Here is a 10,438-nt window from a genome sequence, read left to right as displayed (position 1 = left end):
TTTTTTTTTTTTTTTTTTTTTTTTTTTTTTTTTTTTTTTTTTTTGATACCAGGGATCGAACTCGGGTCCCTGTGCTTGCAAGGCAGGCCACCAAACCGCTGAGCTAAATCCCTGGCTCTTTTTCTTTTAAAGGTGGGACAGAGTATACCTGTGTAATCCTAGCTACTTGGGAGGCTGACAAAGAGGATCACAAGTTCAAGGCCAGGCTGGGCAATTCAGCAAGACCCTATCTTAAAATAAAACTTTGGAAGGGCTGAGGAGGTAGCTCGGTGGCAGAGCGCTCGCCTAGCATGCAGTCAGTCTGCCAGAAACAAAGATTAGTGACTGCATTTGATTGAAACATGTGAAATATAAAAATTAGTTAATAAGTGATACAACAAATATTTAGAGGATCCTTGGGCACTACCTCATTATTTTAAAAACTAGTAATGAAGGAGGAAATATCAAATATTTATAAACTTTCCTGTAGCGGGGTGGTCAAACAGTTGAAAGTTCTTTTTACATAATCCCAGCGACAGTAGCAGAAAATACTCTGCTTTCCCCGTTGGGATCACGATTAAGATGGCTTTGTCAGAAGATGCTTGAGCCATAGAAGGCTGCTGGTCTGGTGAGCTCCTAAAGGACAGGTCGCTGCCAGCTTCTGAAACCAAGCTCTTCCCTCCCCCTGCTGTCAGGGCTTTTGTCCACTGTCAGCAGGATGCTGTGCGGAAACAGCCAAGTCCCAGCTGGTCGTTTCCGGTCTACTCAGTCAGGGCACAGGTTGTGAGCTGAGTGGCTGAGCAGGCAAGCGAGTCACCTGTCTTCTTCAGCGATGGAAAACTGCTTAGAGTAAAGCTTGAGCCATGACAACCACATGGAGAACAAGGACCTGGGAGGGACCTTTAAATAAAGCCAATCACAGAATAATAGATTTACAAATAAGCAGTTATAAAGATGTAACCATGGGGGAAGTTTGAATATAGCCTCATTAGAGGGTAATAAGGAAATTTGCTAGGATAATAAAAATTGTTATATTTTTTAAAAGTTATTTACTTTAGTGCCACTTAAGTGTTTAGTGGTAAAAATATGTTGCTTTCTGGAATTTTGTTTATTTTTTGGAATTTGTTTTAAAATACTCTGAGCATTTAGGTAAATAAGTAAATACAGGTGAATAAAAAAAAGACTGGGAAAACATTAGTAATTACCGAAGCTGATTGGAGAAACAGCACCATATATTAGATCCTGATACAGAACATATACAGCCTACTGGGGAAATTCTTATGCATATTTTTTATTTCATGAGTTAAATTTCCAGTGATGAATGTTATCATTATGCATATCTAAAATGTACCAATAAATGTTTTGCTTAAAAAAATGAACAAATTATTCAAATGGAATGGTGACTCCTTGGAAATTATTCTTTCTACTACCATGTATATTTGAAATATTTCTGTGGTAAAGAAATTTTTTAAACTACCATGTAGTCATTAAAAAAGAAACTAAGCATGGTGGATATTCCTATAATCCCAGCATTCAGGAGGATTGCTGCAAGTTCAAGACCAGTCTGAGCTACATAGTGAGTACAAGGCCAGCCTGAATTACATATTGAGACTCTGTCTCAAAAAAACAAAACAAAACAAAAAAAAACAAAAAACAAGCCAGCTGTAATTGTGCAAGCCTATAGCCTAGTCCAGTACCCTGGGAGGCTGAGGCAGAAAGATCACAAACTTGAGCCCAGCCTGAGCAACTTAGTGACTTATCAAGATCCTGTCTCAAAAATTTAAAAAAGAGGGCTGATAATGTAGCTCTGGGTAGAGGCCCTGGGTTCAATCCCCAGTGTGTATGTACGGAGGTAAAAGCAGGCATGGAGGTATGGGCCTGAAGTCCCAGCTACTGGGGAGGCCGAGCTGAAGGGTAATTTGAGACCATCGTGGGCAACATCGTCAGACCCCTTGTGAATAAATACGTGATTGAATGAAAGAATGAAGGAAAGTTCTTCATTATTACTGCTTGTAGCAGCTCCTGTGATTTAAGTGGAAAAGTTAAGCAGATCATTGTGGATGATGGGTTTCTTTGTGGTTAATAAAAAAAGAAAAAGAAAAGAAGTATGTATTATAATTGTGTGCTATGCCAGTGGTGAAGAACCTTTAGAGGTTTGCCATCATTGCTGTGCTGCTCCAGGAGTCCTCATGAGAAGTGTTCTGGGGACCAAGGTGGGGCGCAGGCTCACTTCTCACTGTGTCCTCCTCTGCCTTTGCATATGTACAGTTGTGTATTGTTGAAAAAGCTTACAGAGAAGGTTATCAGGAAACACAAATGTAGACATGTACAGCTGTGTAAGTTTAGAATGATAGAACGTTAGTGTTGAAAGATTTTAGAGATTCTTGGATCTTGTATTTATTTCTTAGGTTTATTTTTTGGGGGGTACTGGGACTCGAACTCGGGTCCTTACACTTACAAGGCAGGCAGCAGAACCACTGAGCTAAAATCCCCAGCCCTATTTTTTAGGTTTGTTTTGTTTGTTTTGGGTACCAGGGATTAAACTCAGGACCTTGCACTTGCAAGGCAGGTGGTGGAACCACTGAGCTAAATACCCAGCCCTCTTATTTTTTAGTTTTTATTTGATTTTTCAGACAAGGTCTCCCTCTGTAGTATGTAGTTCATGCTGGCCTCAATCAGGCGGTGATCCTCTTGCCCCGGCCTCCTGGGCATTGGGATGACAGGCATGTGCCACCACACCTGGCTATTAGTTCATTTTAAAACTGAAAGAACAAAAGTCCAGTGAAATGAGACTGTTTTTTCCCTTTGCATCTCTGTGACAGGAGTAAGAGGCTGGCTGGGAAGTCGCATCTCATGGTTGTCCTTTCAGAGAGTGGGCAGCACACACTCCTAGTCTAAAGACGACATCTTAACCGAGGCAGAGTTGTGGCTACTACCTCAGGGCCCTGGTCGTTCGCAGTGGTGTCTCGTGTGCACCTGGAGTATGGCGGGTCCTGGGTGTAAGGCTGGGCCAAGTCAGCCTCTAACAGAAGGGATTGCACACCCATTGCTCTCAGCCACAGTGTGGGGAAATTATGCATTCGTGGATGCCAGGAATGTTGTTGCCTCATTTGTTTTAGTAACCTCAAGAAACTGGAGCATTCTCAGTATTTCATTCACTCCATTTAGCTTTTAGAAATTTCTGAGGAAACAGTGCCTGGCTTTCTTCTTGGCTAATGGCAGAAGTCTTAAATGCTTGTTCTAAAATACCCAAGCTACATGTGGGTTTTAAGGTGACCCGCCACCACCTCCTCATTACCACCTGTCGTGTACACAGAGCTGGTCCCTGTCTGGCATCACATCCGTCCTGTGGCTTGGTAAGCAGTGGTTATCATCACAGTTAACCTGACTTCTCTGGGGAAAACATTTCCGGAACTTGCAGCTAGGCACCCGGAGCCCATCTCCCTGCTGAATCCTCACGGTGGGAAGGGAGGTGGCCTGACGCACGAGTGGGTGGCGATGGCGGGCACAGCTGGTTCCTCCCCTGGTGCTCTGCAGACCACCGCACTCTCCCGGTGTGACACGCTTGGCTCCTCCCCAGCTCTCCTCTCTCAGAGCTCGCCCCTCGTTTGTTCTCTGACCCTAAGCCTGGCTGGCTGCCCAGCTCCTCTCTGCTGCTCCGCAGAACCTGCAGTCCCCTTGGAGCCCCCCAGGCTGTCCCCTGCCAAGTCCGGACACCTGTCCCTCTCCCTGCTCCCTTGTCCAGTCCCTGCGGGAGCCTAGTGACCCGGCCTCGCCCATCTCCAGCCAGAGTCAGAGTGCCCATTCCAGAGCCCAGATGGGGTTAGGTAATTGCTTTGTTCCAGCAGCTTCATTCCTTCCCCTTGGCCTTCTTTGGGTTTAATCATGGCTCTTCTGCATTCCTTTTTTAGAGTTGTTTGTCCCATCAGTCACGGGTCCATTCTTTCATTTGCTTACCGACTGTATGATTCATTCCCTACTTGTGTGATTGGGGGTGAGACCCGTAGACATTTCCCTGACCTCTTCCGCTGCTAACCAGGGTAGGCAGTGTTCAAGATACCGAAATCTCATTGTTTTAATACAAGAGTTTTATTCTTTTTCTTTCTTTTCTCTTTCCCTCACTTCCCAGCTATTGGGGACTGAACCCAGTGCCTTCTCACTGACTGTCACCGGACCCCTTCTTAAATGTATTTTTTTATTTTGTTACAGGTTTCACTCAGTCACTGAGTTGCCCAGCGAGGGCTCACATTGCAGTTCTCCTGCCTCAGCCTCCCAGAGTTCTGGGATTACAGGTGTGCACTACACCATACTCACTCCTGGTCCCAGTTTCTGTTGTGTTTTCGGAGGCCTATGCTATGCAGAAATTCTCCGGTTGGCAGCCCAGGCTTGTGGCTTCCCTGACTTGGTGCTGTGGCAGAGGAGAGGGAAGGAGTGGCAGCTGTCCCTTCTCACATTTCCTCAGCCAGGCTGCTGCCCCCCGCCCCCAGTGCAGGGTGTCTGGCAAGGTTCCTGAGAGCATTCAGCCACCTGCCTTTAAACTTCTCAGGGACTAGGGCTGCCGCGGCCTTGATTCTGTGTTCAGGCGCAGGGCCAGCTCCCTAGGTGCAGTACGGCATTGGCTTTTGAATAGATGTCCTCCTTGAGCTGGGATTCTCCTAAGTCACCTAATAAAAGGAGCTCTCAACTCCCTTTGCTCTTCCTGCCCCATCCTGATTAGGGGTCTTTCTCCCAGGGCCTCGATCAACACACACTCTACCCCGTAATTACGCTAGATACTCAGTTCCTGTAGAGCAGGGACTCTGGCTTTCTTTTACAGTTTTAAAAACATTTGTGGTAAGCGGTATTTTTAAAGTCTAAGTGATAAAAATTCCCCCTTTACATCTGTCATTCCCATGTAGTTCTTTGCAGTGTCACTGTACGCATGTGATCCTGATCGGTGCAATGGTGCCCTGTGTCCATGTGGAACCAAAACTGTCCCTGCCCTCCTGTTGCTTCCTCTTGCTGTGTGGAGCCTCTGTCCCGTGAGAGCAGGACTCGGTCTGTGGGTGCACGTCTGCCCCACTCTGCACTCTGTCTGAAGCCCGGACACCTGGCCGCCTCCTCTCACAGCACTGCTGTCTCTGCTTCCTGCTTCCTGGTGGAGCTGAGTGAACGTTTGTTGAATAAATGACAAATGGGGAGGTCTTGTATTTTCCCCTTTGGGTGTCACTTTCGGGATCCTTCAGGAGCTTTGCCAATTGATTTCCTTTTCTATAGTATTTTATATCTCAGAAGTCAATTTCAGAGCAAGAATTTCTGTGCAAGGCATTGGATTCCCTCCTTAGTACCCTAAAAGTAAGGAATGAAGTAAAATAAAAACAGGAACAACTGTACCGCCTCTTTTTGGAGGTTGGAGATAGGCAATTCACAAAAGCTAGCCGGTGTTCTCCGTAGTTGCTGGCAACTGCAGCCCAATATTCTCTTACTCCTGTTCTCTCCCTTATGAGAACCCTGGCGAAACTACCCACATTCCTAGATGTACTGTCCCTCACCCCTCTAAAATGTCCAGTAAGCTACAGAGGGTCTTCCTGAAACCTGCTGAGGAAAAGTCAGGCAACACGTCACCGTGATCCAGAATGAGATGGTATCAACATTAGAAAATTGTACTCAAGAAAGCAAGGTGGAGAAAGAGTCTCAAGAAAGCATCAATAAGGCATCATACTTGAAGAGTGATGCTGAATTTAAAAAGATATTTGGTCTCCCTAAAGATAGGAGAGTTTGCCTTACTTGAATTCCTGACCATTTGGGCTCTGGAAAAGGTTTTGATTACTTCAGCAGTTTGGTGAAGAGTGGTACATACAAAGAGACAGAGTTTGGGAAAGGAAGAGGAAAAAACCCCAGAATATTAGCAAGAAAAGCAAAAACCATTAAAAAGATGGATCACACAAAGAGGAGGAAAACTTGAAAGTGCTTTTAACACAGTCACAAATGGGGAAACAAAGGTCACGACTTCTGAAACCCTTAGCAGTATTTTGCCAACTTCAGATATATCGCAACATGACATTCTCCCAAAGTCACAGCAAAACCAGAGAAGAAAAGAAAACCAATATAAAATAGTTCCCAAGAGAGGCAGCAGAAAGGTGCATTGAACACAAATATAATTTTTGAACCAAGTCATTCCTTTAATAACATACTGAAGATATTTTTCCCAGTGACACCACCAGAATTGGAAGAAAACATCCGAGTGAAAAAGTAAGACTTAAGCAGGTGCTGAGAGAGAAAGAAGCAGCTCTTGAAGAAATACATGAGAAGATTCAACAAAAGTAACAAAATGTTCTATACTTAAAGACTTCAGTGCAGTAACTTTTGTAAGCAGGCCTTTTTATTAATAAAGTAGTCGCCCTGTATCTACTAGGGATATATTTTATTAACCCCCCGTGTATATCTGAAATCAAAGAGAGTGCTGAACTCTGCGGTTCCTTCACAGCCACTCCAGTAACTGAGACAGTGACTTAAATACCCATGTGGATACCACGGACAAAGGTGTGACTTAGGGTTTGAGCAGAGCAGCGTAAGATTTCATTGCACGACTCAGATTGACATACAATTTAAACTTAGCAATGATTTCTTCCTAGAGTTTTCCATTTAGTATTTTGAACACCACTGAAATCAAAACTAAAGACTACTGTCAGTTAATTATGTATTCTGAAAGTGTTTTTGAATATGAAACTTGTTTTTCCTTAATTGATTATAAAATTTTACTTAAGGCATACAGAAAAGCTTGCTTCACATGACATATGACTAAAATACATGGGGTACCTGAACCATTGTGTTTGGATACCTTTTTTGGAAGGAAATTTTCTTTATTTTATTATTGTCTTAACTGAAGTTTGAGTATTTACAGGATTTTTGTTACTGTATCTTTAGCTAAATTTCTCATGCATTGCTGCAACAGTAGGTGTTATATACTGTTGAAATTCTGTAATTCAAGAGAGGAAATGAGCTGTAAACATACCTTTATCATTAAATTTGTGTATGTACTCTTTATCTCCTTACTCATAAAATGATACTTTCTACTAAAAAAAAAAATCTACTGCCAGAGCATCATTCAGTGTTTTATAAGACAGGAAGGAGGACTGGGGATTTAGCTTAGTGGTTCAGCTGCCTGCCTCAGCAAGCATAAGGACCAGAGTTCAATCCCTGGTACCAAAAAAAAAAACAAAAAAAAAAACACCCCAAAACAACACCAGGAAGGGGTAAAACCCCTGGGTAAAGTAGAGGACTTTTAGATTTGGCTTGTTTGCTTACTTTTCTTTACCTCTTCCTCTTCTGTTTCTTTTCCCCCCTCCCAATAAATTCTCAACAGGTTGTAAAGGAAACTTAGTGAGGTGAGCTATGTATATAGTGTTTGAAGTGTGATAGAAAGTACAGAGGCTGACTTTCTCCAGCCTTGTCAGGACACACAGCCGTGCTTTGAGTGTGTAGAACAGAACACATGTCAGGTTTACTAATCGTTCACATTGACATGTAGAAATTGGTTATATTGTAGGACAGTGTTTTCTTTTGCTTTGCTTTTTCTTTGAAATGAAGGTTTTTTCATTTGGACTATGGCTTAATTGAATGTTTCTAGTCAGCCTTTAAAGCAATACATAGGTTTAGGGTTTCTCGTGAACATTTTGCCTGGAAGGTAAGGGATGAAAGATTTTCCATTTGTACAAGTCAGTGATGAATTAACCCATCTTACTACTTTTTCTTCTGAGTCTTGTTACAGGTTAGGTAGTTATGGTATACCTTAAATGCCATTGTCTGTCTTTGGACTGTCTTAAAATTTTTCAACTTGAATTAACATACATGCCAAAGTATAGGCATGTATTTTTTTACAAGGAATGTTTAAACATAAAGGTCAGTCTTTTATTGAAGAGAATGAGTATGGTAGCAATCCCCTTTTCTTTTATGGAAATAGTGTGGAATATCAATTTATAATTTATAATATAGAGCTAAGGATGACCTGGAAGCCACTCCTTTGGGGCATGTACTGTAGGGAAGAAAGTAGTAGCATGGACTCTCTCCACTTTTAAAATATTACTATGATCTTAAATTTTTAAAAATAAGTCATAAAAAATTACTATGATCTTAAAATTACTTCTTTTTTTTTTTTTTTAGAAATTGAGATGAAATTTATGTAATAAGCTGGGCGCACACCTGTAATACCAGCACTTAGGAGGTTGAGGTAGGAGTTCAAGGCCGCCTGGAATTACAAAACAAGACCCTGTCTCAAAAAACCAGGGCCAGGAATTTAGCTCAGTGGTGCTGCCAGCTGCCTCACAAGAACAAGGTCCTGAGTTCAATCCCCACTACCCAAAAAAAAGAAAAGAAAAGAAATTTATATAAACTAAAACTAACCTTTTTTTTCAGGACCTTGCCCTTTCCAGGCAAGTGCAGCGCCACTGAGCTACATCCCCATCCCAAATAAACCATTTTAGAATAAGTGCTTTATTGGCTTTGAGGGCCCACTGCTTTTTTTTTTTTAAGAATATATAGTATTCTTTTTTTTCACTTATTTTGATTAGTGCACGTTTGCAGTATGTGTTGGTCACACCCTCTTCTCCCTTTCCTCCTTCGCCCTCCCTCCCTCTCTGGATCCCCTCCCATTAAAAGGTATCCAGCTCCCTGCTTCCTGTGTCCATCTTTTATTTCGCCCTTTCTGAGTGTTTAAGCTTGTGAGTCTGCTTTGCTTGCTTCACATGACAGTCCGGGGCCCATCCATTTCCTACAGACGCCTCAGCATGACCTCCTTTATGGCAGGGTGGCGCTCCATTGTGTGTAAATGCTACTTCCTTTGTCCATTTCTCTGCCAGGGGGACTTAGAGGCTGCTTCCAAGAGTTAGTTATTATGCATTGTGCGGCCACTGCTTCTCACTTGATTCCAAAACACTTTCCTCACCTCAAAACAAAACTGCGGGCTTGTTACACTGCGCATTTTCCACCTCCTGCTATCCCAGCAACCATCGAACCGCCTCCTGGTCATGTGAATTTACCTCTTCTGCATCCTCCATGTAAACTGGATCAGGCTTTTGTTTTGTGCCTGGACTCTCATGTAGCGTGGTGTTTTCAAGGTCCATTCATGTTGCACGTGTGTCATTCACTCCTTCTTATGGCCAAGCACTCTTTCGTGTGCGCATGCCAGGTTTGTGTTTTTCTCTGGCACTGGGGATAAAAACCAGGGCCTTCACACTGACCTGCATCCCCAGCTGTTTTGTTTTGTCTTCAGGCTGGCCTCAACCTCACTGCGATCAGTCCTCATTCCTCAGCTTGTAAGTGCTGGGTGCCACCTTGCCCAGTTTTTGTTTTTTTTGAGAAAGGGTTTTGCTGACTCGCCAAAGTACACCGGCTAGATTAGAATTTGCGATCTTCCTGCCTCCGCTTTCCGGATTTCTGGGATCACAAGCATGCGCCCCATACCCAATCTGTATGCACATTTATTCCTTCATTCATCCATCCACTGGGGGAATGTTTGGATTCTTTCTACCTTTTGGCTTTTGTGAGTAGTGCTGCTGTGTGTATTTGTGTGCAAGTATTTGAGTACTTATTTTCAGTTCTGTGTATGTACCTAGGAGTTTAATTACTAAATTAATGGTGATTTATTTTTTTTTTTTTATTTTTTATTTTTTTGCAGTACTGGAAAGTGAACTCAGGACTTTCACACTGAGCTGCATCCCTAGCTCCATTTTTGATTTTTGAGTTTTGAGACAGGGTCTTGCTGAGTTGCCCAGGATGGGCTTGAATTTACAGGCCTCCTGCCTCAGCCTCCTCTAGTGCTGGGATCACAGGCGTGTGTCACCACCAGGCTTTTCCATAGCAGCTGAATCATTTTCCTTTCCCCCCTAGCAGCGTCAGCCTGTGATTTCCACACATCCAGCCGGTACTCGCCACGCATCTTGTGTTTGCAGGTTTGCTTTCTTGTGTGACCACGGCTGTGCTAGTGGGCACGGCGTAGGTCTCCTTGTGGCTGTACCCTGCGTTCCTAGTGACTGATGGTGCCACCCTCTTCACGTGTTCTTCAGCCACATGTGTGTCTTTGGAGAAAAGGTTGTTTTGTTGAACTGTAAGAGTTCTTTACATACTTTAGATGCCAGAGCTTTGTTAGCTATGTGATTTGCACATACTTTCTCCCATTCTGTAGGTCAGCTTTTCACATTCTTCCTAATCTCTTTTGATGAAGTCCAGTTTATTTTATTTTGTTGATGGCACCATGCTTTTGGTGTCATATATATATGAGTTTTGGTATATCTCTCCAAGTCCACAATTGTGAAGAGTCACACCTGTTTTCTTCTGTTTTTAGTTTTACCCCTTACATTTAATTCGGGTCTTTCGGGAAGAGGGAGCATTACTGGGAAGTGAACCCAGGGCCTGGTTTGTTCCATTTTGAGTTAACTTTGTGTTAACTTTTGTCTGTGGTAGGAATCCAATGGGGACTGGT

At 43.1% G+C, this 10,438-nt stretch overlaps 1 protein-coding gene and 1 pseudogene across 2 annotated transcripts in view; both read left to right on the top strand.

Moving 5' to 3' along the window:
• The window catches only part of LOC104849039 (diphosphoinositol polyphosphate phosphohydrolase 1), a 54,985-nt gene that overhangs the window by 21,551 nt on the left and 22,996 nt on the right, over positions 1 to 10,438 (top strand). The window lies entirely within an intron of this gene.
• LOC104849078 lies at positions 5,600 to 6,505 on the top strand (annotated as a pseudogene).

This window comes from Fukomys damarensis, unplaced genomic scaffold, assembly GCF_012274545.1.
Source record: "Fukomys damarensis isolate Sample0158 unplaced genomic scaffold, DMR_v1.0_HiC HiC_scaffold_20, whole genome shotgun sequence".
Lineage (NCBI taxonomy): Eukaryota > Metazoa > Chordata > Mammalia > Rodentia > Bathyergidae > Fukomys > Fukomys damarensis.
This window is presented reverse-complemented; position numbering and strand designations above follow the sequence as displayed.